Here is a 27,010-nt window from a genome sequence, read left to right as displayed (position 1 = left end):
GGGGGAGTGAGGGGTGTCTCATTTTAATAATGGTTTTTTGGAAATTTTATCACAGAATTTGCTATTTTTTATCAGGAGAAACCAGGATCCCTGCTGATCACAGTGGGTTCTCTCCATGCCTCTGATTGGCTAAGGGCCCCTAGTGGCCCCATAACTTGCTGCTGATTAGTTGTGAGGGCTATCCATCATAAGGCCCACCCCTTGCTGCCAGTTGGTGGCAGGTGGGGCCACATGGCAGGCAGCCCTCTCAGCCAATCAATGGCAAGGGGCAGAGGCAGCTGCCATCTTGGGTTCCCCTTCATGTCAGTTGTTCCTCCTGTTCCAGCCTGGCAGACTGTGCAGCTGAGCCACAGTACCATGAAGACTGCTAGCTTCCTCTGGAGAGCCAGCATTTTATTTATTTTCAGTATTCTTTTTCCTAAGAATTTCTTAGGCATTGCCTGATTTCATGGGCAATGCTGCATTTCATGATTTCTGCAAAATCTGTGAAATTGTGATTTTGGTAGGTCCCTAAGTACAGCACAGTCTCTCCAGCTTTGACCCTACTTCATCTAGTGTCACAGCTGAGATGATGTACCTCACTTGTATTGCTACCAGCAGGACTACTGCCATGCAATAGTTACAAGGTAACTGCTGCCATATGCTCCCAGGCATCAGTATACCCCCTTCATCCTTCTTTGGAGCCACTGCAAATTTGGTTCATCCATACCCTTTGTAACTTCATCTAGTTCCTTCACCTAAGATGAATTTTGTCAAGACCTTCTGACTTAAATTCATTCAGGTTACTTAATGATTCTTTAAGGCATCATTTCCTTACCATGATTTGTGTCCTTCTCTGTTCTTTGTTTATATATTCATTTTTCTATGTGCAGGAATGTTTTCCTTTATGAAAATAGAACAAGCAGGCATTGAACAACTCTACTTTTGTGTCATCTGTTAATAATTCACTTTCTCCATTGGACCATAATTTCCCTGAGAATTGTTTTGCATCTGATATATTGCTAGATTCACTTCTTTTCTTAAGTGAAAATCAAAGAATTAAAGCACCACATGTGAATACATGGTTTCAAAATTAACCTCCACATACAGTTGATTTACTATAGCTTTGTTTATTCTTTGATAATTTCTTTAGGTTCTATCCAAGGGATTATGTACATGGAAGCACAATAGTTGAACAGAAATTAAGTTTTTCATAATTCAGGGAAGCATACAGACAGATCTGAAGAAATATCTTCATGAACATCACTTGTTCTAATAAAATATACAGATTCATGAATAGATTCAGACTATTTCCAGACTTGGCTCTAACTAGGAACTAAAAGGCAAAAGATTTATGTGATCTGAAGAGAAACCAGAGAAGCCAGAGAAGAGAAACCAGAGAAACTAGGAACTAACAACTACTGTTAAGTAATATATCTTATAACTATAATATAAATAGATATTTGGAAAGATTTTTTTACAATGTTTAGGAATAAAATTCTGACTTTTAAAGTCTGACAAAATAAATATTTAGTCCAATAAATAATTACAATTCTGAACAGTTTTAACATTTTGAAATAGATCTACGCGCACACATAATATTCTTGTGCAAGTTGTCCTTAGAAATTTAACATAGGACCTCCAGGTCTAAAAGCATGTATCTATGCTGTTTGAAGACCGTATCTCTTGGTTGAGACAGCAGAAGAAATATAAACATTTAATACAGGTAACCACTAGAGAAGAAAACAGAGATACTTTGTTAGAATGAGTTATTATAACAAAGAGCCTGGGGGCTTTAAGAGAAGAAGCAGTCTAGCACGAACAATGCATGCCCCCAGTGGCTGGGGTGGCATGGTGGTGGCAGGAGCACAGTGGCAGTAATCGAGGAGCTCCCACAGACCCTGCCAGTGCTGGCAGGGGCAGGGGGCGGTGGTGAGCACTGACCAAGGGTCAGCGACCACCCACAGTTGCCGCCACAGTGGCGGCAATGGCCAGCGGGGATCACGGACCCCCCACAGACGCCACCGGTTGTGCCAGTGGTGGTTGGTGAGCAGCAACCACCTGCAGGTGCTGCCGACAGTGTCAGTGGCACCTTTTTGTAGGGGATGCACTTCCACACTCAGGTTTCATGGGATTACTGAGGCTCAGGGAGCTCACAAGGAGTCAGCCTGGGAGGTATGCAAGCCCAAAAGGGAAAATAGCTGCTTTCACTGTGGTGATTTATGTTATAGCCTGGGGGATTATGTTTACATTACTATTTATACTGGTGGTTTGGGTTGGGACTGTAAGGAGTGGTTATGGAAGTCTCACGAGAGGCACATGATTGCCTTGATCCTTGCCAGGGGCTGGATCAAGGCCTGAGCTACTGTTGAGAACAGAGAGCAGTGCAGTGAAATGGGCTGGGGTCTGGTGCCAGAGGAACACAGCCACACAGGGTTCTGGGACCTGGCAGACAGGGGCCAGGGGCCCAGTGACAAGAAAGGGCAAGTGTGAGTTAGTGCCTCAAAGCCAGTGGGCCAAGGCTAGAAGGCCTAGCAAGATGAAAGGGGTGGAGGCCAAGGAGCCCAAAGACCCAACAGAGGAAACAACATTACAGTAACACCAGTGAGGCATGGGGTGTGCTGTAGGGTAGGATTGGAGCTGTGCAATTAGCCCTGAAGGCTTTGGGTGCCCTGCTGGGCAGTTGACTATAGAGGCCCAACAAGGGGCTGGGGACTATAGAGGACTTGTAGGACTTGTAGGGACCCTAGTAGAGGTTCAGTGGAACCGGGGACACACTAAGGCCCATGGGCAACCTCCCTATTTATCATTATACCAGCAACGCATGGCAGGAGAGACAGGAGGGTGCCCTAGGGGCAGAGCAAGACATGTTTGTGGAGCCACCAGGGGGCATTACAGCCACCCCTGGGACCCCGACATGGTATAGTTATATCTACAAAACAAAGTCTGGGAAGTGTTGACTCTGTGGCTTCTTAGTTATTCATAGTACTAAAAAAAATACAGGTAAAGTGTTTTCCACTGGGGGAAAAATAATGTAAAAAAAGTTGGTATTGTGTATGGATACAGGGTAGATACAAATTGTGATAGGAAACTAAGCACAATTTGTCTCTATTGGGTACAGACAGAAAAAATATTTTCATTCTTTTTATGAGGATATATTTTCTTTAATATGAGGTTATTACGATAGTGTTATTTTTTTCCTTAGTTCCTTTAAGTTCCTTCATCTCATTTTACAGAAAACAGATTGGATAAACAAGTAACACCATAGGGGCTCAATTGTATTCCCATTGACATCAATAATACAAACTTATATGTTATAGCAGAATCTGGCAATTATATCCACTGTGTAATGGGATATAGTTCCTAAATAGGCACTTAGATCTAGAATCCCCACACTTTAAGGAAGTTTGGATTCTAAACCAAACTTTTTAGAGACCAGGCAAAACTCGCACCCCAGCCCCAAACACCTTGGCTAAGTACAGATATTCAAAATGCCTGAGATGGAACCAATTCAATATACCCAGGTTTCTCTAAGCTGCACAGATTGAACTAGGAGCGAACAGAATGCATGTTTCCTCTTGGGGGAGACATGCAGATGCCTGCACTGACCAAACCAGAAGGCAGGGGGTGGTCATGCATGCTCCCCAGTGGGGCCTCTTTCCCCAGTCCCCAGCCCCTTTCCCAGCCCCCATCAGCAGCCCTATCAGTAGCAGGGGAACACCCCCCAGCTGTGCTTATTGGATTGGGGGAGGCAGGGCTAGGTCAAGGGGTAGAGAGGCCTCTGCTCCGCCATCACCCTGATGCTGCCCAGCTGGCTGCCTGGTGCCAGGCCCTCCGGACCTGAAAAAGCATAACTGAGGAGACTCTGCTCCCCCTCACCCCTGGCACTGTCTGGCTCAGCTGACAGCCCATGTGGTTCTCAGCCCTGGTCCTGCCTACCCATGTTAGCTGAGCTGGGCAGGATGGAGGGAAGAATAGGGGAGTGCAAGCTACCTCTGGCTGTGCTTGCTCATGTTGGGGAGGGCTGGACCTGCAGGGTGGGGGCTTCTGCTCCTCCCACCCCCACTCTTGGCACTGAGTTGCTTGGCTGACAGTCTTGGTGCAGCTCTCAGCCACAGCGCTTTACTGCCTGTGTCAGCTCCCCATCCTTCCTCCCTCCCTGCCTGGCTCTGCTGACATGGGCAGGCTGAGAGCCATGTAGGCTCCACCAAGCCAGGCAGTGCTGGGGTGTGGAGCAGAGGCCTTTGCCCCATGATCATGCCCCAGCCAACCCACCCTCCCCCCCAACCCAAACAAGCACAGCTGGTGAGGGGGCTTCCATTCCCCCAGCCCCACCACCACTGGCAGATGCAGATGCAGACAGGACACAGGGCAGGAAAGCAGAGGCTTTTCTGCCTTAGCAATATGACAGCCCAGGGAATGGGGCTGGCTTGGCATGCAAAGAATCATGGGTTGCTAGAGGATAGCGTGGTAACTTGAGTTGCAAAAGGATCTAGGACCGAATTTTGATAGACTTCAACCAAAATCAGTTAAGTCTGATCCTACATTCATTCAGGTCTATCTTAAACTGGTTTTGGCCATTTTAAACTGGTTTGTGTGCACTGAATTTCTGGTCTGTTACAGGTTTTAATCAGTTTCTGCTCACATAAACTGGTTTCTGTGTAATGTCTGTCCCTAGCCCTTTCTTGAGTCTTGAAGAATAGTCAGACTTGGCTCTAAGAAGCTTGCTTAATAGCTCTAGGATGTGTATGTTTTGCATCTGCTGTGCAGGTCTAGTCAATGCCCTGGGTACTGTTGTTTTTCCCCTTTTCTGAAGGGGAAAAAAGTTTATAAAAATACTGGTAAAGTAATCTACTCTGCTTCCTGAATTCCACAATTTAAAATAAAGGCTTGAATTCCAAAAGGCAGACAGGGTTACCTTTGTCTTCACAATAGAGTTAACATGTAGTGACACAGACTGTCTGGGGCAGGTTTTTGTTTGTTTGTTGGGGGGGGGGGGGTTTTTCAGTTTTGTCTTTTTTTTTGTTATTCAGTTATGTCTTCTTTTTTTTTGTCAGTGTTTTTGGGGGGCAGTCATGTTGAGGGCCACACAGTCCTATAATTGAGGGAGAGCCCTTGTAGAGAAAACTACAATAAACATTTTCCATTTATGAAGTAAAAGATAGAGGGCTCATCTGTCCGCAGTCCCATGTACAAAGATGATGTGATGGTGTTAGGAGCCTTCCACCTCTGTGTGGGCCATCATCTCTGGTCCACCAGATCCACATGAGACATTACAGTAAGTTCTTGAGAAGGTGTCCTCTTCTGCCACCATGTCTCTTTGCAATTGATACTTGAAGAAGACCAAAGATACAGTACAACAAGTGTACATTCTAGCCTGTAAAACCACTGCCTTCAAAGCCGCAGTAATCTTCCTGTGACTTCAGCAATAAAGAATCCAACAGCATATTCCTGCCTGCCACTTAAAAATTGGACCCAAAGGCCTTTCACTATTTTAAGAGGTGAAATTATTTCTCAAGAAACCGCACCTCCGTCTCAAACAAGAAAAGCATAATAAAACCAGACAAAAATAAAATGGATTCAGCTGAAGTTCAAAAACTTCTTTAAAATATTAGTATGGAAAGGCACAAATACCAGTGAGATGATAACAAACACAGTGAATCTCAGCCCAGCATGAATCAAAGTGACAGTTATGAAGCCTTGGAAAATGGCAATTGTAATGAAAACTTCTACTGACCCTTAACTAATAGTGTCAGAAACCCAACAGTGTTTAATTATTAAAATCAGCACATGTCCTGTACTAGCAGCTCAGAATTTTCAACTGTTCTGTCTGATGAAGAGGAGGAAAAAATAAATAGCAGCTGCAAACAATACTTCTTTATTTAATCTCATCTGCTTTTTTCCTTTTACTGGTTTGCTTTTCCCTAACAGAGTTAGAAAGCTTATTATGACAACATTTTCCACAGGCTTGTTAAAAATCAATGTTTCCTCTAATAAGAAAAGCTTCATAGAATAGAACAATTGAGAATTATTGAGTAGCATTTGGTCTGTTTGCCTAATAGGGAAAAAGGAAGAAAAGCAATATTTTGCTTATGGGAGGATATACCATACAGTAACATACCATACCTCAGACTAATTAAGAAATGATTTATACCCTTGCTAGTATTAGTGGCAGGGTACTGCCATAGACTCTCTTTGTTTCAATAAACACCAAGGGAAAGCAACCTGGGTATGCTTTAGCATGTATGAGCATGCTAAAAAATGTTCAGATGCTAGAGAATGAGTAGTGTCTGTCAAAGCTAGCATTCCCAAGGTTGGTATTCACTGTAAGTGTTGGGGTAGGGGGGGATCATTGGGCAGAACGGTTTTTGGTCTGCTCTGCCAAGTGTATTTAACTTTTTGTAGAGTGATGAAGAAGGGGAGTCCTGAATACTCTCATAGGCCATGTCCAGATGTGCATAGACGTTTGGTTATCCAGGGACAAATAGCAGCGCTGCACCTTGCACCACTGCTACTTGTCCCTGGGGAACGGTTGTGCTATGCACAACTTTGGTGCACAGCAAGTTACCCTGGGGGCAGTAGGGGAAGCTGGGAACAGCACTGGGCTGGCCCCAGCAGCTTTACCTGGGGTCCTGGGGGCCTCCTGGGGCTGCAGCAGTGGCGATTCTGCTGTATGGAACCTGGCTACCAGCCACAGCACGACTCCACTTTTCTTTTCTGCAGGTTATCTGCAGGGTATCCAGGGGTCAAACCCCCTCCCCCACTGCTCCCTGCAGCATGGAGGAAAACTGAATGTGCAGTGTGTGGTACAGCAGACGTGTCTGCTGCACCACATACTGCATGGCTATGCTCAGCTGGATGTGACCATAGTGTTTATAGAATAAACTCAGTCATGGTCATTCTGTATGTCAGGCAATGATACCTTTCATAGAAAACTTTTATATCACCAGGCTGTTAAACTTTCCCGTACCTCACCTCTGCTTCAGAATTGAACTTGGAAGAAGAAAAACATTTACTCAACAAGTTTGCTCGTGTCTTAAATTAGTGCAGGTTTGCTAAATTTATGAGCCTCATCTGAATTTAGTTCAAACCAATGAGAATGGTAAAGAGAAAAGGAAATAGACAAATAGGGGATACATTTAAGTTTTTTGTTTCTATGAGAGATGTGTAAGAGGCACCTGCTCTCAGTCCATTCTTCCTGTATCTCCCTGGCTCTGTTTTAAAGCAGTTTTCCCTATAACTCCCTATAGTACCTCTTTTATGCCTTGAAGCATGATGCTTTCCATCCTCTCAAAATAAGTATACATTATCTAATGTACTTGTGGATGTCTTTTATCATATGCATATCTATTTTTTTCCTGAAATCATATCCAGTATTTGGTTTCAATGTAATCTTGTGATGATGAGTTCCACAGGTCAATTAAGGCATTGCGTAACAATATATTTCCTTAAATTGCTTTTTTTCTTGCCTCTCAATGGCATTGTATATTTCCATTATAAAAGATTAAATTCCTTCTGATCTCCTTTGATTAATACACTTCCTTGTTTTTCCTTTAATCCTTTTTTACAATGTATACAGCACACCTGCAATGTATGCCAAAGGTAACTTTGAGAGTCACCTCAGTGTTTTGTCTTTGAACACTGAAGGGGGGGCGGGGGAAACCACACTTGAAAAAGTTAGTAATGGTTTTATTATTATTTGCATTCTGACAGCATCTAGGTGCTCCATTATGCTAAGTATGGCCCAAATCCAGTTAATGCCCTGAGTAGTTTATAATCTTAAGAGAAAAAAATGTGAGGAAACAGAAGCCAAACAGCTCACTTAAGCTCACAGGGCAGGTTAGGTGTTGAATTAGGTTTTCTGGGGCATGTGTAGATGAAACAGGGGCCCTAAATTAAAGTGATGGGTTTTAAAAAACACCGCTTCAATTCAGGACTGATTAAATCCCCATGTCGTGCATACACCCAGCTGACTTACCTGCCTTTCTGGCAAGGAGGGGAGGGCGAGCTGCCGGTGGGCAGAGCGGTCCCTGGGCTGCAGAGAGGGCTGGTGCTTCCCTCTGCAGCAGCTGTGCCCTGCCCCCACAGGCAGCACCTGCCCACAGGCACCCAGCTCGTGTGGTCTGGGGGGGGGGCCCGGCAGCTGTGGAGGGAAGCACTGGGCCCTCATGCAATTCAGGCAGGCAGGCTCCGACGGGGGAGGGGAGAGACAGGAGTGAAAGATCAGGGTCACCGCTTTTCTTGGGTGGAGCTGCTTTCCTGGGCTGCTGCCAGGCTGGCTGCTGGGCTTCCTGAAGAGCCGTGGAGCTGCACAGAGGCCGGTGCTTCACTCCACAGCTGTAGGGGCAGAAACCTAAAACTCCTCAAAGGTATAAGGATGTCTCGTTATTTGAGTACAAATGTTCCTTCACTCTACTCTAAAATGGAAAACTTAATATTCTTGTATAAAATCATTCTCTGGATTTTTAGTTGTAACTGTGTTGGTCTAAGGACATAGGCAGGCAAGGTTCTTTGAGTAGATGTGATATCTTCTATTAGACCAACTGAGTAATTGGAAAAAAGATCTTAGCAAGCTTTTGGGTGCAATCACCCTTCTTCAAGCATAGGGAGTCTATCCTGTTCTGAGACTTGAAGAAATGAGAGAAGCTAAAAGTGTGGCAGGATGTCAATGAGAATGTAAATAGGTAGAATTCAGAAAGACAAAAGGTAAAGCAGAGTGGTAAAACAGGGAGGGGAGGAGGAAGGGGAAGAGAGCAGGGGGAAAAAAGGCTTTCTTTTTTCTTTTTCGTATGAGACCAGGCACCAAAATATTTTCCTATTATGAAACTAGTTCCCAAAGTTTACAGCTGCAACTCATAGGTACCTTTTCTGTGTTACTGTAACAGGGAACCCTTACCCTGTTACTGGAAAAGGCAAGGTTTTTGTAGCACATACACAGGCAACCAGCAAAGATGGGGCTAAGGAACAACTCTGTAGTTAAGCCAGCTGACAGGGGAGGCACATGACTAGAAAGGGGCAGGGATTTAGTAGAATATAAGCCAGAGCCAGAGTTAGGGGTTAGACCTAGGAGGAAGCAGGATGAGGAAGTCTTGCTGTGAGATGGCTGCTGCTGATGACCACCTGAAAGCAAAGAGGGAGTACAGCCAGAGAGAAAATTCAGGGTTCAAAAGAAGTGTGGTAGGCAGCTGGGCTAGGGACAGATATTACACATAAACCATTTTAAGTGATCAGAAACTGATTTAAACCTGTAACAGAACAGAAGTTCAGTGCACATAAACCAGTTTGAAAATGGCTGAAATCAATTTGAGATAAACCTGGTCGAAAGTAGTATCAGACTTAACTGATTTGGGTCAAACCGGTTTATGCAATGTCTGTTCTAGACCCCTTGCTGGTTTAAGTTAAACCAGACTTCCCCAGCATCCTGGCATGCTCTGTGGGCTGGGAAGGGCTCTCTGCTCTACAGCAGAGCTGGCCCCTCCCCTCTGCTCCCTGGTTGGAGCTCGGCATAGACTGCAGGCACCTGCCTGGCTTCCCCCTGCTCTCCCCTCCCCTCCCCATCCCCTCTGCCTTGCACAGACACCTCTCAGCATTAGCTAGCAGACCACATGCTGCCTACAGTCCCTGCTGTGGCAGATGGGACAAAGACATATTCAACAAGTAATGTCCCTCTCCTGTTTTCTTAATGGGGTGATAAACACTGAGTTAGGGGTGATAAACAATGTGTTATCAATTACCTGCTGGGATGCTCAGGTGGGGGGAGGGAGTAACCCCTCCCTAAGCAGAGCATCCTGCTGAGACCTGGCCATGAACCCCTTAGTTCAGCACTATGGTAAGGAAGGGAGGACTGCTCTAGTGCTCCCTGGCTTCTATTCTGAGCCAGTGCAGGCATCTGCCTACATTTCTGGGATGTTTGTGCAGTTAAAAAATGATTCAGTCCAGACAGGTTAGACTAACCTGCAAAGATTGAATCAATTCAGACTCAAGCTTTTTGAATATCTGTCCCTAATTCTGGTGGGATGGGTGCCCATGTTGCTGCCAGAAGGCTTTATTTTGTCTTCAGTTTCTGCCTGGAGGATCAGGGGAATAGCAAAGGGATAGTTTGGAGGTCCCAGTAGTGCTTGAGACAGGCACATCTAGAGAAAAGAAAGAAACCAGGGAAGGTTCCGAAGGAATAGAAGAGCCAGGGGAAACTCAGTAGAAGAAAGGGAGAGATGGGGAAGGCTAAGTGAGAAAGAACAGCTAGGAAAGCTCAGAGGAAGAAAGAGAGTCAGAGAAGACTCCAGTAAAGAAGAAGAGCCCAGAGAAGGCTCAAGAGCCACGGAGAGGTGAGAGACAAGAGGATGGGGAAATGAAGGAAAGGGGACAGTGAAAACTAAGGCCTGAGTCCCATAGATCAGTAGAAAGTTAAAGACCCGGCAACTGGGAAAAGGCAAGGAGCTGTGAGCATTCTGAATGGTGAAAGGGGCTCAGTGCCCACTTATGGAAGTTGTGTAGCATCTACAAGGCATGGGCATGACTATGCATGAGGCTGGAGGTCACAACTTAAAAGCCCCTAATGCAATCCATGTCAGGAGAGTTGACCACTGGAGAAGAGAGAGCATATTAGATTCATCAGTCTCTGAAGGCAGCCTCCCTTTCAATAAGTTTCCAGCAAGATGTGGCAGGTGGAAAAGCAAGACAAGAGCTTGAGAGACAGGGAAAAGAGAGAGCTTGGCAGGGATAAGGCAGCTTTTAGGGGGCATCACAAGGGTCCTCAGTCACCGAACCTGTTATAGTTACCTGTGATCTACCTACAGACACTGAGCTAAATTTATCTCATGTATATGAGTGAAATCAGTAGAATGGCTCTAGGTTTGTATCAGTGCAACTCAGTATAAATTGAATGCTTTTGAACCTCCAATAAGATTTGCATACACAGATCAGTCTATCTGAGGCTTTATTTTTAAGAGAATTGGTACTTTTATTTTCAAACTGAAATTAAATGTAATGACATAACCCTTGCAATTCACTACATATGGAAACAAACTTGGAATAAATATAGCTATCAAAGCCCAGTAATTCCAGTGTGTCAGTTTCTTCATACAGACATTTCAGATGGTATTTTAAATCCAAATATATAGGAGAAAAAAAATCACTCAGGTTTACTTTAACATTAATTGTATGGATTATTGTTAGGTTTGCTGCAATAGTGACATGACCAGAGTGGAAGTAATTTTGTCTCAATTTTATTTTAGGATACTCAGCTAAAAAAATCCAAACGGAGTTAAATTCTCCACTCCAATGACTTGAATGCATACACCACAGATTGATTTGGCCCACTTAGAGAATTGATGTGATTTGTTACCATAGAGCTGAATCTCCTTTTAAAAAAACATTCTACCATAGCTGACATGCATATTAAGTAATACAGCTGCAGCCATCTGTAGGAGCTAATAATGAATTTCCCCCTTTATTGCTGTGGCTTATTTTTTTCTGCCTTTCTGTTTATATTTATAGTACATAAAAAAAAATCATGCTTTGAGAAAAGGTTGCAGTTACTTTCCTTCCTTTGTATATTACTGTCAGTAAAATAATCAGTGCAACTGTTATCATTGTTTCTCACACTAACTATAGTATGTGCATTGTCAGAAGAAATTTACTGAAATGGTAAATTAAATCAGAACATAAAGTGAAATTTCCCTGTTTTTCTGTTGAAGACTTAAGCATAGGAAAGAGCAAAATTTCAGAGAAAACTCTACAGATAAACACTTGGAGCAGAGGAATGAATAAGAAAACTAGGAAATATTTTTTTTTCAACTTTTCCTAAAAGAAACTCAGAATTAATCCTCAGAAATTTAAGTCTCAGAAAGAATATACTCATGCATTATGTATGTATTTTGTTATTCTCATTCTTAACACTGCATGTGTGAACTTGGCAACATATTTTCTGTTTCTATGAAGAAGGGAACAGTCCTATTGAAGGATGTTTTGAAAAGATGGAAAAGAAAATGTGCTGTTTTGGTTTTGTTTTTCAATCCTGATTCAGAACCATATCAGTTCAGGATAGTACTTTTATATCACTTAACAATTACGCATTTGTTTCTAATAGGACTGGATGTAGGTGCATATTTAAGTGTTTTCTTGCAGGGCCTTTACCTGTATGACAAGAAGATTAACAGCACCATAGGGAGGACTCAAACACATTTTACTTCAGGATTCACTGGGAACAATATTCACTTCAGTAACACAAATTTCAACTTATTTTCTTAAAGTTGCTATTTCTGTACTTGCTGTTCAGTGAGGTTGGTTTCCGCTAGGGCTGTGCAAAGCTTCAGTAGCTGATTCTATTTGGAGGAGATTTGGCGGCTTAATCTACAAATCCAAACTGAATTGGGAGACCTATTAATCTCTCCAAACTGAATCAGAAGCCTCCAAATTGATTTGGAGAGATTCAGAGAGATTTGGTCATAGACTGTACAGGCAGGCACTAGGCAGTGCGGCAGGGGGGAGCAGCTGAGGGACCAGCCAGATGAGCCCCGGCTTGAGCTGGCAGTCCCAAGAGAAGCCTCAGGTTGTCTGGCTGCTGCCCTGGCTGCCGCCCCAGTGGGGTGAGGCAGGAAGTGCTGGCAATCCTAGGAGAAGCTGTGGGGGCTGGGAGGAATGATTGGGGAGCTGGGGGATTGAACCGGGTTTGATTCCTCAGCTCCCTGATCATTCCCTGCAGCCCCCATGGCTTTTCCCAGGGCTGCCAGCACTGCCTGCTTTGCCCCGGCAGGGGAGGAAGCAGCTAGGGAAGCAGCCGGACAAGCCACGCTTGATCTGAGCCACCCCGGGAGAAGTGGCGGGGGCTGGGGGGAATGATCAGGAAGCTGGGGGAATGATCAGGGAACTGGGGGAAGGATTGGGGAACTGTGGGGAATGATCAGGGGCTGGGGGAATGAACAGAGGCTTCCCCCCCAGCTCCTGGTTCGATCCCCCAGTTCCTGGTTGGATCCCCCAGCTCCCTGATCTTTCCCCAGCTCCCAATCATTCCCCCCAGCCCCTGTAGCTTCTCCCGGGGCTACCAGCACTGTCTGCCTCACCCTAGTGGGGAGGCAGCGGGGGAACAGCTGGACGAGCCGCGGGTTCTCCCCCGCGGCTTCTCTCAGAGCTGCCAGCTCAAGCCAGGGCTCATCCGGCTGCTCCCCCAGCTGCTCCTGCCGGTACTGCCTGTCTGTATAGTTTATGGCTGAATAAGATTCAATGCCAAATATATTCGGATTTGGATGCAGCCAGATTGAATCGGGACAGTGATTCAAATCACTGAATTGAATCACTGTTCCTCCGAATTGCCGAATCCGAAGTGAATACTTTCCACTTCACACAGGCCTAGTTTCCACTGGTCACCTACACGCTGCTGCATTCTACATTACATCCTGTTCTGGAAGGCACACAACACCATCGAGAGGGATTTCCTGCTGCTCCTTGAAGCAAATTGCTTGTGGTTATTGTCTATTTTAGATACATTTGTGGTTCTGTTTTCCAAAGTATCTTTAATGGATTTTTTTCTTCCAGCACTTGTCTGAGGTAGAGATTAGGGATAGGCAATTTTGGGGCCAGTAAAGTATTTATGAAAAGTATATGACATTCTTGAACCCCATTTTTTTATAGTCTTGGTTTGGCCAAAAAACTTGTAATGTAAGTGCCATTCACAAGATGATGGTACATGATCCCCTAGCCAGTGACTATGGCATTTATTTATGTTGTAGGATACATAGGTTTAAATTCCTTCTCTGCCTGATTGAGAAGAGACTTGAACCTGCACTCTTACACCCTAGTGGACTATAAGCTATTCTAACATGAACACTGTTTTCAAACTCTTCTGTTGAAGCTTTGCATAGAACTACTTTGCATAAAGTACCTATTGGGCTAGGCAACATGTGAGATGACTTAAAGCATTTATACACATGCATTTGTCTGCTCTGATGTTCCAGTGACCTTTGATGTGTTTTAATTCAAACGTGTGTGTTTTAATTCAAAAGCGTGCTGCCGTCATTTTCTCAGCAATGATGTGCATTTTGCCATTTATACAAATGTATGTGCTGCAGCACCAGGTGTTTTTAAACTACCCGTGCTATGCTGCAAGCATGTGCACAAATACCCTTAGTGCTCAGGGCACTCCATTTCAAAGGTGAACTTAGACCGCTCCATGTCTGGGACAGCTGCCTGTCACCCAGGCCAACACCAGCTAGCTGCCATGGTGTTAATTTAAGTGGTGTGACCAACCACCACTGAAATTGTGATGGTCTTTTCACCTCCTTCCCACCCCCGAACATAGTTACCCCAGTTGCCCGTTTTGGTTATGCTACTGCTCTTTTCCATAGTTGACAGAGAAGAGATGTGAAAACTGATCTCCAGTGTTGCAGTTCTGCCTGCTAAGTACTGGCCTATTAAGTAGAATGGCATCACTACCTGATCCTCACTCTGTTTTGTGTGAGATACATCTGGATCTAGCCAGTCCTAATTTCAGAAAGGGTTCACAGCTCTGAGTTCCAAGTACACGGAAGCTCTTGACTCTCCTTGAGGTTTTGGCCTGTACCTTGCCCCTCTCCCTGGTTTTTCCTACTGTTTAGCTTATGGGTTTTCCCGGTTAGCACAATGGCTTCTCTGAATTCAGTGAGCATGTGTTCTCTCATTGCCCTCATTGGATATCTTGTACATTATAATGTGTTGCAGAACCAGCTTTTAAAGTTCATAATAGTTTATCATAACATATTCAGATTTAGGTCAACTGAAAGGAAGAAATGTTTTTTTGGGGTAGAGATTCAAAACTGTATCTAAATAATACTACTTTTATGTGGTATGTGCAGTGGTATTATATCCTTATTTCATTCTCTACATAAGGGGTCTCACATAACTGAAAGTAAGTGGTAACTACTGGTTACTACATTGACTACTGGTACCAGTAGTAAATACCAGTTACCAGTTACTACTGATACCAGTTACTACTGATACCAGTTACTACTGGTAACTATATTTTCCTGAACAAATAAAGCTTCTCTTTGATGCAGCACTGTAAATAATGAATCTACTGAACATGTTTACACCTTGCCCTTCAAAGAAGATTGATAATAATCTATGGATTTTAATGCTAAAATGCCTTAGATGTTGAGGCATTGTGTACAGTGAAAGACAGACCCTTTTATTTATTTATTTTTATAGCATCCTTAAAAGTAAAATCTGTCCGTTTGTTAAAAAAAAATACAATGCAAATGTGAAATTAAAGAAGATTTCATTAAAATGGACACAAATATTTTGTAGCCCCATGGACCAAGTGAATAATCAATATTAGGGCATTTTAGGATTGCTTCTACTAGAAGAAGAAATTTAACTACGACAGTCTGATTGATTGCAAAACCCCATGTAACTGCAGTGGAGGGTAAACTGCCATAGATTAGCTTTCATTTATCCAGGGTTGGTATCCAAAAAAGGGACCTAGGTGCCAATGCTCTACCAATGGCTGTGTCTACATGGTCAACTTAACATGCCTTGCAGCAGTGCCTTCAGGTACACTACAATCACACTACATTGAACAAGCTGCCTCTTGACTGAAACTAGTGTAGCAACATTTGTGTAGCACTTCAGGTGCTCCACTCAGTACTTGAGACACGTTAATTTACCCCTCCCCGACCCCCTACAAGGCACCATGTAGAAACAGCTGCCCTGCTTCTGATTTAAGAGGCAGCCCATTCAAAGTAGTATGATGTGGTTAAGAGCAACACCATCAAGTGCAGTCAATGTTTTGTGTAGATATGTCCTAAGTTACAATCAGTTCTTTTTCTGTGTGACAGGGGGCAAACTCCCAAGCCTGGACACAGTGCCAGCCCTCTCGCCTGTCTTTGGGCAACCTGCCCGCCTTACTCTTCTGCCACTCTTCTTGTTGTTAAATAATTAGGTTGTTAAGTAGGCGGGAGTCTGCCCTTCGAGTACCCTGCTGTTCATGAGTGGTAAACACACGTCTCTGACCTTCCCTTATCATGTCCCATGCCTTGCAGCTGTTCCTGTGAGTTGTGCTATGCTCTAGCTTGAGGCTGGGCCCAACTTAGTGCAGTGTTAACCCTCTCTCATACTGCTCTGTTCGAGGGCCTTACTCATACCACACCCCTCTCACTGGTGATCACCCCAGTGATGCTCTGTCACATTCTGGAATACACGTTTTTCTCCCTGGATATATCTACATGTGAAATTAATGTGAAGCAATAAAATCCAGTGCATATCACACCTGAGTTTATTGCTCTTGGGTACTACATCTTCATGTGTGCCCGGGACCATTGCATGTTGAGTTATATCAGAGCAACCTTCACTGGTAGGAGCTCAGGCGGGGGTCAGCCTGCCAGCCTGGGGCTGCTCCAACCTGGCTCAACATACTAGGGAGGGGCTGGCTGGGGCACAAGGGTGCTCCAGTGTGGGGCTAGCCAGCAGGCAGTTCCACACTGAAGTACCCTTGTGCCTTAGCCAGTCCTGTTAATGGCTACAAGTGCATTGCTGCACACCAGAGAATGCCACTGCAGGATAGCACTTGGATTTACAAGTACTAACCTGCAGCAGAGTTAATTAGCGTCCTGTGGCCATTTATATAAGATTTAGTTTCTTTTCTTTTTCTTGTTTTTTTCTTTTTTGTTTCTGTTTTCTTTTTCCTTTTGCCACTCAATTACTATTAAAACATTTAAGAAATTTTTGAAGGTTACATGACAAACACAAAAAATTAAAGGAGAAAATATCTGGGATCAAAAGGAGAGAAAAACAAAAACAAATTAAAAATTAAGAGAAAAGTTTCACAACAATGCTGGAAAAGTATAAGATCACTCTGTTTTAAGCAACAATTTCTTTCAAAATTAACAGTATTAGTGATTCCTTTTGATTCTACCAAATTTTGTAATTCTGCACTCCCAAGTAGAATCAACTGCTAGGTTTCCTTACGAGGATACCTTTTAAGCCATCAGACCACCTTTAATACTTACTTATTCAGTGCTTCTTATCAGGAGAACCTGAACAAATATTCTGTGATTTTCATTTAGGCCAGTTCTTAGACTTTTTCTTCCCCTTTGCCACCAACTCTAAGCCACCAGCTTCTAAAATTTCCCAGGCCTCTATTAGACATGAGGACATCTCCCAATTTATTTGTGAAATCACCATATTTTGCAGCAGACAGTATCTTTCACTTCAGCGTTGAAAATCAAGCTTAGATCTTGATTGTAGAAGAGGGAAATATGAATAATTGTTGAACCAAAATAATAATTACATATCATTAATTGTATTTTTTTCAGTTTTTCATGGGAAAACAAAAAACGGGGAGAAAAAACAAGTCCTTGTTCTGCCTGGTCTATTACATTAATTAAGGCAATGAAACAGTCTTGAAGACAACAGGCATTTTTTCAATGGTTTAGAAATCCTTTGATTCTAGAAACATGTGTGTCAAACTCTGAGAAAAGAGTGTACTTTTTAATTTCTGCAGAACCATGACTGAAATAGGGACTGAACACCTGCCACTTGGTTTGAAAATGGAAAGTAACTTGTTTGTTCCAAAATTTGCAATGCATAATGGCTTATGTTGTATGACATTCCATGATATTGAGCTTTAGGGCTTGTGTAGGTGAAAAACTTACTGTGAAGCAAGCTAAGCAGTGAATTTACAGCACCTTAGGTGCTTCACACTAACTTTGTGCCTTGTTGTATGGGGCATTTGGTACATGTAAAATCGTTGGAATGGTCTGAGGTATTAAAGTTAGAAGGTCTTCTGAGCAGCCACAAAATCATGTTTATTATGACCCCTACATGCACAATTTGAACTCTGCCACTAGAGTTTTCTTGGCCTGCTGTGCTAGAGTGATTTTTCCCATATTTTCAACAGCACACGAAAACAGGTGAGCACAGACAAAAGTGCCAATATGCTGAGGTGAGGTGAGGATGTGAATTCTAAACCCTCTTTGACCAGCTGCTGGCATCAGATCATATCTATTTCTATATCTCCAGGGGCTTGCTGGAGATGACAAGTCATGGGAACCAAGCAAATCCTTACTGAGACTGCTCTAATCTAATCTATAGATACTCTATGCTTTGGCAGCACAAACTACTGGCTGGTGAGGTACTGCTTTGAGGGCTATGATACTGCCATGGCATCATAGTGGTCCACTTGCTGGAGGCACAAAATAATGCCAGGCAAACTGGGGGGCTGCAGGCCCGGTATCATGCCACCTCATCAATGCTGAGTACTACTGGCGAGCTTATACCGGTGGGAGTAGCTCATTTTCGGAACCTGGGATATTGATCAATGGCAGAAAAACTTTAGGCTGCACCATACCACAATCATAGACATTGGACTTTAGTGCCTTATCCTTCCTTCCTTCCTTCTTATGTCCTTGTAACAAGGTATTTAGCAGAATTTGCAGATCCATTGGAATCTGACATGGCTATGCAGTAAGCACTTCTGCTAAGGCCTACTATGGCTCCCTGTGTCCACTGAGAGACATATGGCACCAGTGATTTGGAAACTGGTGCACACCAAGTCTCCATTCTGTTGCCAACCAGTGGCATGGGCAGACAGTGGCAATGATGGCCATGCACAAACTATGCAACAGCATACCTGGGGGCCTGGGGCCTTGGGGACTCACAGGAGGTAGAGACTCACAGGAATTCATTGCTGGTTTTGAATAGATGGGCTTCCTGAACTGCACTGGGGCAATCAATTGGACCCAAATTCCCATTCTGTGCCCCATTACTACATCTTAGATTACAAAAATCATAAGAGGTTATATTCAGTTATACTTAGGAAGTCATGGACCACTGGGGTACTTCATTAATCTCGGTATTGGGTGATCGGATCAGGTACATGACACCTGCATATTCAGGAACTCTGGTTTCCCCAAATTAGGTAGTGTTGGGTGTCATCCTTTGTGCCCCCACCATGGAGTTGGGTGGGCTGACTGTTTTTTTCAATGCTTTCCCCTTGATATGAGCCAAAAGTGTAGTCTTCTAAAAAAAAAAGCAACAACAGCATCCTGGGCTATATTAACAGGAGTGTCATTTGCAAATCAAGGGAAGTGATTCTTCCTCTCTATTTAATGCTTGTGAGGCCTCACCTGGAGTACTGTGTCCAGTTTGGGGACCCACACTTCAATATGGACAAGTTGGAAAGACTCCGGCAAAGGGCAACAAAAATGATTGGGGCCTGGAAAACAAGACTTATGAAGAAAGGCTTGAAGAACTGTTATTTAGCCTGAAGAAGAAAAGACTGGGGCGGGGGTGTGGGCGGGGGGAGTGGGGGTGGGGAAAGACATCGGTTAGCAGTCTTAAAATACCTGGAGTATGATTATAGAGAGGAACAACATGAGATTTTTCTCTGTGGCTGAAGGGGGCAGGTCTAGGAGCAACAGCCTAAAGCTGGAGCAGGGGAAATATAGGGTGGAGATTTGGAGAAACTTTCTGATTATGAGAGTGGCCAGCCATTGGAACAGGCTATCTAGAAAAGTTATGGAATCTCCATCCCTGGAAATTTTAAAAAGTAAATTGACAGACATTTGGTTGGTATGGATTAGTCAGGGATGATTCTTCCTTGAACAGGGGGCTGAATTAGATGACCTAATAAGGTTCCTTCCAGCCTTACTTTCCTATGATCCTGTGATCATTGGAGACCCAGTTTGCATGCTGCTCCCCTGGCTCATAAAGCCAAACACAGGACAGCGGACCTCAGGAAGGAGTTCTTCAATTACCAGCTGAACAGATGGTGGTGGGGTGCACCTTTGGGCACACCTAAAGGTGTGCTGGAGGTCCCTAGGGGTCTACCTTGAACTCAGACTAAGGAACATTCCCAACGTTGTGGCCTCTGTCTGCATCCTCTACACTGTATGAGATGCAGGTGAGTCGGGGGCAGACTTCCTGGAAACTGGACTGCCTTCAGGTGGATCCACAGTGGGAGCCCCTGGCACTTTGGATGGTGTCCAGCTGAGTGTCCCAGACAGAACCACCTCCAGATCATTCTTATGAGAGAAGCCATGACTGACTACTTTCTGGGTCAATGATCCACAGGACAGGAGGGTTGCAGGGGACTGCTGAGCATTTGTGAACACTTTACTTGCTGTGCCCTAGCTTTAATGTACTTTTCCACAACATCAGTAAATGTCTTTCATAATAACTGCTGGGCTTAACACTCCCAGTTGTGGGGGATTACTGGGGGATGGAGGGGGGAAGACTGAGGAATGAGAGGGCTGGAAGACTTGTAGGGGGACTCTCATACTTTATTGGGAGTTTGTGAAGGCTGGCGGGGAGGGTAAAACTGAGGCATGGGCTGCTGTGTGAGTCAGGGCTGTGAGCAACGCAAATTGGGACCTGAATAAGAAGTACACAAAGGAAAAAAATCATAACCTATGAAGGGGACCTGGAATCCCAAAGTCTGACAGCTCTCACTGCTACCCAAAGTGGCTACACCCATTATTCCTGGGATGATGGAAGTGGCTACCATGCTGGGACCTGAATGATGACAATATTCCCTGGTGCCGGACCATCCATGCCTACCTCTGCAGAGAAGCGTGCAGGACTGCTACCAGCCATACTAGCAGTGTTTCTGGTGAAGAGAGCTGGGATATAGGGGGCATAGCGATAAGGTCTAGTCTACATGTTCCCACCACTTCTTGGGACTTTACCCCCTTTGACATTTCTCTGCTTGTGCTCAGAACTCCTTTCATTGTGTGTTCCTGTTTGTTGTTGCCCTGAAATGCTGTCCTGAAGGGGGAAGGAGGGAACTGTTGGTTGTGTGGGAGGGAGTTCTGCTGATCCTGTCCTTAGGTACCAGCAGACAGAATTCAACTGGCAATAACAAATATCTGCAGACCAGCTTTCAGGGTACACAGAAAAGTTCACCAAAGTACTGCAATGCATGTGGGGCATCTGGAGACAGAGAGGAGGTCTAGGAAATGGTATGGGGCAGGCTGGGGTGAATGTGAGTACAGTAGTTTACTAGGCTTAACATATCCTGATTCTGGACATATTATTTGACCTATTTTTAATTCATTTGCTTATTTTAAATTAAAGTAGTTAAATAATGTAAAGCTTAGTGGTTAACTAGAAGTTAACTAGAGTTCTTCTCTAGTTGATCAAGGTGTGATGGCAATTGCACAGAGCTTTCATTCTCTTGCATTCCCTTTTCTCTGTCCCCTACCTTCTCCCCACAAGCTTTAAATTTTATATAGAGGATATTCTGATTGAGAGTTTTGACAAGTTGTGTATATGTCCATAGAAGCCTGTTCAAGGAAATGATAGAACTCTTCAAATATGACCACCAGAAATGACACTAGATGAACATAAATAATATGGCTCCAAGTAGGTCCAAAACATTTGTAACATCTGACACTGAGCTTGGCTACTTCAGAATATGCTTCAGGCTTGGAGCATGAGTGTATCTAAGTTACTGAAGAAACATTTATCCTACTCCCATGACCAAATTATGACCAACATTTTCTGTTCCAGGGAGATTTACATTGTACACTTCAGACGGTGTGTTCTCTGTGGCAGGTTTTAAGTAGAAATGTTTTTTTGGGGGCACTCCCACAATGGAAATAATATTTAACCTTAAATGACTGAATTAAATAAGCAGGAAAAAAAAGGTGCCCTAAAATTCTTTTCCCTAAGTATATATCCCCGCTGGCTGCAGACCATAAGAAAACTTCACACATGACTGCCCTCTTCATTTTATTCTCTTGCATTCTGTTATTTAGGCCATTGCATAACTAGAATACAAAATACTCTACTTCCTTCTGAGCATATGAAAGTTAATTTGCATTGTTAGCAAACTTTCAAGGCAGGAAATGTATATTACACACCTTGTAAAGGTACACTTTATGTTTCTGGAAAATGATGGACTTGAAATGTGAACAAACAAATAAAGCACTTTAAAATAATAGCACTTTGTAGCTGATCTACTATGACTATTTTATCTATCCATTCTGTTGTCGAAGCAAAATTATTGTAACCTTGTGTTTCCTTCAGGTTTAAAGTTACAACACTAACTTGATTTTCAAATGCCCTAAATGATATGAAGTCATTTGTATACTGGTACAAAATGGCTATATGTTGTCCACTTCTAAAGGGTATGCAAGAGGAAGAATGGAAAAGCAATTAAAATGAAAGAGGAAATATAAATGGAAAAAAGGAAAAGAAAGAATAAAAACCCATGAAGAATATCTCTACTATATCTCTTTGTTTGCAGGAGAAGTTAAAGATAGAAATAGTTGAACAAAGTTATACTGTTTTAAACATAGGATCAGAGAGTTATACAAAATCTTAAAAAGAGGTTTGCACCCCAAAACGAGGGAACAGCTGTGTAGTAGTAATAGTAATACTACAGTCTTTGAGACTGAACTGCTTGCATAGCAGTCTTGGGAGAGAGCACTTATAATTCAAGTTTTCAGTGGAGACAATGTTACAGAACTTTAGCACAGCCAGAAATATAATTCCAACCTATTTATTCATGTATGCTGCTCCCTATGAGCTGTTAGGGCAAGTGTTCTGAATGCTGTAGTCTATGCCACCAAATCTAGAATGAATTTACCTAGGTAGTTAATCATTGTTATGATGTCTCGATGTATTTTTCCAAAGTCTGCAGTATACTTAATTTCTCTCTGCAAACCAACAGCAGATAATTACCTTCTAGGGTTGTTATTTTATTCACTGAAAACTGACACTTCCTCCTGTTTTAGTATCAGTTCATTGTGCAGAATTCTTTGTAGTGCTTTAATTAACCTGGCACGATGATCTCACAACAGCCCCAAATAAAATTAACCTCAAACACTCATATGCTATTGTTATATGAGGTAGCTTGGGTGATAAACACGTACCATATGGTAATCTTTAAAAATAAAATCTGCGAACTGGCATATTTAATGTGATGATCTTGGCATGCTTATTGTTAAGATTGCAAAAATCAAAAATAAACTAGGCTTATACAACACTGTTCACCTAAAAGGATCCCAACATATTTTCCCAATGCTGTTTACCTATCTAAAATCTGCTCTGCTACCCTTAAAAGCAACCACTTTCATAATAGAATGCAGTAGCTATTTTAATAGAGGGCAGCAAATTGGAATAGCAATTTTAGGGCAAGTAATGAAGATAAATGGCATACCTTATTTAAACTGCAGGGGCAGAAGGTAATTACCCCAATTTAAATCTGGCTCCGATTCCAGAGCTAGCACTTCTCTTGCAAAAAGGTGTCAATCATTATATTGTGATTAAGTATCATTAGAATAAAAACATTTTAGATGCCTTATAACAAACACTGGCTAAACAGGTAGAATTCTAGAAGGTAAAAGTTTATAATTGAATAGCTGTTCTCAAGAATATTAGACAAATGCCATTCTATTTCTGCCGCTGGACAGCTAAAGATTCAGAGCAGGACCCAGTGAGACATCTAGATGTCTAAAATAGTACTGAGGTGGATTTCAGGAGTCCAAGTCCAAAAAAGCAATCCAGAAAACCTATGTTCAGCAGCCACAATATTCATTAGATGTCCGTACTACAAATACTTATTTGAATCACAGCATTGTCACAGAATTTCTCAGGTTCCATTTATATGTGGGAGATACTTCCTCTGAGTCGCTAGGTACCTGACTTCTGCCTAAGCTCTGATGGGGTTCAGATTGAAGGCAGAGCAGATTTTAAAGCCCTTCTAAGTCTCTTGCCCATTATATATTCACTGAGTTCAGCTACTGCACTCTGACATAACTGAGTTCAGTGGGGAATGCAGCAGTCATGGTCACTTTCATTCAAAAATTGTGGTTAATGCTGATGCTGCCACCACACTGCCACTCTCAGGTGAGTACTCCGATCAGCAGGATGCAGTCAGGCTTCTTCTCACTTTCTTTATAGTCTCTTAAATATTGCACTTTGCTCTGTACAATGGCTCATATTTAACATGTGAAGGCTAGAGGGTACCCTTTCCTTGGATACCTTGGATATTTTGTAGTCTAAACCTAGGACATGTTCTTAGGAAGTGGGAGATGTCAGCTCCCAGACTACTGCACTGGGCAGCACAGTTTGGGGAGGAGGTGAGCCATCCCCAGTGGTGAAAGAACAGGTTAGGGACCATTTAGAAAAGCCAGACATATACAAGTCCATGGGTCCAGATGGGATGAACCGAAGGGTGCTGAGGGAGTTGGTTGCTGTGATTGCAGAGTCACTGGCCATCATCTTTGAAAATTCATAGTGATCAGGAGAGAATCCTGGATGACTGGAAAATATAGTGCCCATATTTAAGAAGGAGGATCCAAGGAACTATAGACCAGTCAGCCTCACCTCAGTACCTGGAAAAATCAGGGAGCAGATCCTCAGGGAATCCATTTCTAAGCATTTGAAGAAGAAGATGATTAGGAACAGTCAGCATGGATTCACTAAGGGCAAGTCATGCCTGACTAACCTGATTGCCTTCTATGATGAGATGACTGGTTCTGTGGATGATGGGAGACTGGTGGATGTGGTGTACCTTGATTTTAGCAAGGCTTTTGATACAGTCTCCCACAACATTCTCTCAGGCAAGCTAAGGAAGTATGGGTTGGATGAATGAACTGTAAGGAGGATAGAAAACCGGCTGGAGCATCAGGCTCAGGGAGTAGTAATCAATGGCTCAATGTCTAGTTGGCAACTGGTATCAAGTGAAGTGCCCTGGGGTCAGTCCTGGGGCCAGTTTTGTTCAATGTCTTCATCAATGTCCTGGAAGATAGCACAGAGATGACACCTAGCTGGGGGGAGTAGTAGATATGCTGGAGGGTAGGGCTGGGATTCAGAGTGACCTAGACAAATTGGAGGATTGGGCCAAAAGGAATCCCATGAGGTTCAGCAAGGACAAGTGTCAAGTCCTGCACTTAGAAGGGAACAATCCCATGCATAAATGCAGGCTGGGAGCTGACTGGCTGGACAGCAGCTCTGCAGGACCTGGGGATTACAGTGGATAATAAAATGAATATAAGCCAGCAGTGTGCCCTGTTGCCAAGAAGGCTAACGGCATACTGGGCTGCATTGGTAAGTGTGTTGCCAGTAGGTCAAGGGACGTGATTATTCCGCTCTGTTCAGCACTGGTAAGGCCACATCTGGAGTACTGTGTTTGGTTTGGGGCCCCCAGTACAGAAAGGATTGTAGACAAATTGGAGAGAGTCCAGTGGGGGGAAACAAAATGGTGAGGGAACTGGGAGACATGATTTATGAGGACAGGCTGGGGGAACTGGGCTTATTAGTCTAGGGGAGAGAAGATTGAGAGGGGATTTAATAGCAGCCTTCAATTACCTGAAGGGGAATTCAAAAGAGGATGGAGCTAGACTATTCTCAGTTGTGGCAGATGACAGAACAAGGAACAATGGTCTCAAGTTGCAGCAAGGGAAGTTTAGTTTAGATATTGGGAAGAATTTTCTAACTAGGAGGGTAGTAAAACACTGGAACAGGTTACCCAGAGAGGTGGTGCAATCTCCATCCAGTTTGGCAAAGCTTTGGCTGAGATGATCTAGTTGGGGATGGTCCTGTTTTGAGCAGGGGGTTAGACTAGATGACCTCCTGAGCTCCCTTCCAATTCTAGTAAGGAAAAAAAATGATGCAAGTTTCAACACTCTCAGGCTGAGGATGAGCTAAATCTCAGGGGTGCCTGTACACAGGCTGGGAAACTGCTCTGATGTGTTGTAATTACAGCGTGTCAGAGCAGACTCAATTATTCAAGTCTACTGGAGCATGCTAATTTGCCTCCACCATCTTGTATATCAGCTTGTTCAATGAGTTTTAGATAAAGGGCCCCTGCTGCCATTTTGAAGGGGATGCTGATACATGAGCTTCGAGTACTTTAATTATGAAAGCCCCCACTCCACCCCTGAGCACATGTGAAAATGCCTGAGGTGTCCAACTTTCTCTAACCACTAGTGTTTAAAGGTGGATAGTAGCATTATTTCCACCTCTTCTGTGAAATGCTTACCTTCAAAACAAGCTGAACTCTGTCACAACCCAAAGTTGTGATTTTTCTTTTGTGTGTGCTTTGGCACTGCTAAATTATTTTCCTGCTAAATTGCAGCTTCTTTGCACGGTGGAGTTTTCTGCTGTAAAGGAGAACCCCGGTATAAGGGAGAATTTCCCGCCAATTTGTAGCTTCCTTTGCATGGTGAATTTCTTTTTGCATCTAAGAAATGGTCGGTGCAAAGAGTTCCCACCATTTGTATGATAATTCGAGCCCCATTATTGGCTTGCGTTAAATTATTCACATGTGGCGGCTAGTGATTGGCTTGCTAGCCGTATAAGAGGCTTGAGTGGTTTCCGCCCAAGTTGGAAGACTCCACAACCATCTGGAGAGAGAAAAAGAGCAAGAGAAGGGCTTCACGTTTTGTGAAGCACTCTAAGCGCTGCAGAGCCTATTGGACCCAGCGCATTTAAAGCAGGCAACAGGGGTCTGATCAGCCTCTAGCCTCTCCCCATCACTGAGCGCAATCCTCGACGTATCCCTCTTCCCTGTGCACAAAAGGACCCACGGAGCCTAGCAAACTTCATGTGAGTGAATTGTGAGTGAATAAACGGACCCATGGAGCCTAGCAAACTTCATGTGAGTGAATAAACGGACCCACGGAGCTTCAACAACTCCGTGGGAGAGAGCGAGCTTGTCGTAGTCCTCAAACGAGGATTTAATCAGAGCTGTGCCTGGAAAACTGTCCAGCCTACACCACGACCATCTTCAGTGTAAGTAAATAATCTTTAAATCAACCATTACGCGTCCGTGACTAATTCTAGCGTGCCGCCCGTTCTCTCCGACCCCGCGTGCCCGGGCTGCTGGCCACAGCCCGCGTGCGCAAAAGGGCCGCAGATCGCTCCTGGCCCGCACATGGCAACGAGGATGGGATCAGGAGAGAACCCGCTAGAGCTAGAATTAGTTAAGAACTGCCCTTGGCACGGTGAAAAACGCCAAGTGAAAAGTTTTGAGGAGCTGGAGGCGCATATTGCTTACCACCAGGCGGGCGGAACGGGTGAGAGATTTGTCAGCGGACGCCTTTTGCTGAAG

Source organism: Alligator sinensis, unplaced genomic scaffold, assembly GCF_000455745.1.
Source record: "Alligator sinensis unplaced genomic scaffold, ASM45574v1 scaffold104_1, whole genome shotgun sequence".
In the NCBI taxonomy this organism is placed as follows: domain Eukaryota; kingdom Metazoa; phylum Chordata; order Crocodylia; family Alligatoridae; genus Alligator; species Alligator sinensis.
This window is presented reverse-complemented; position numbering follows the sequence as displayed.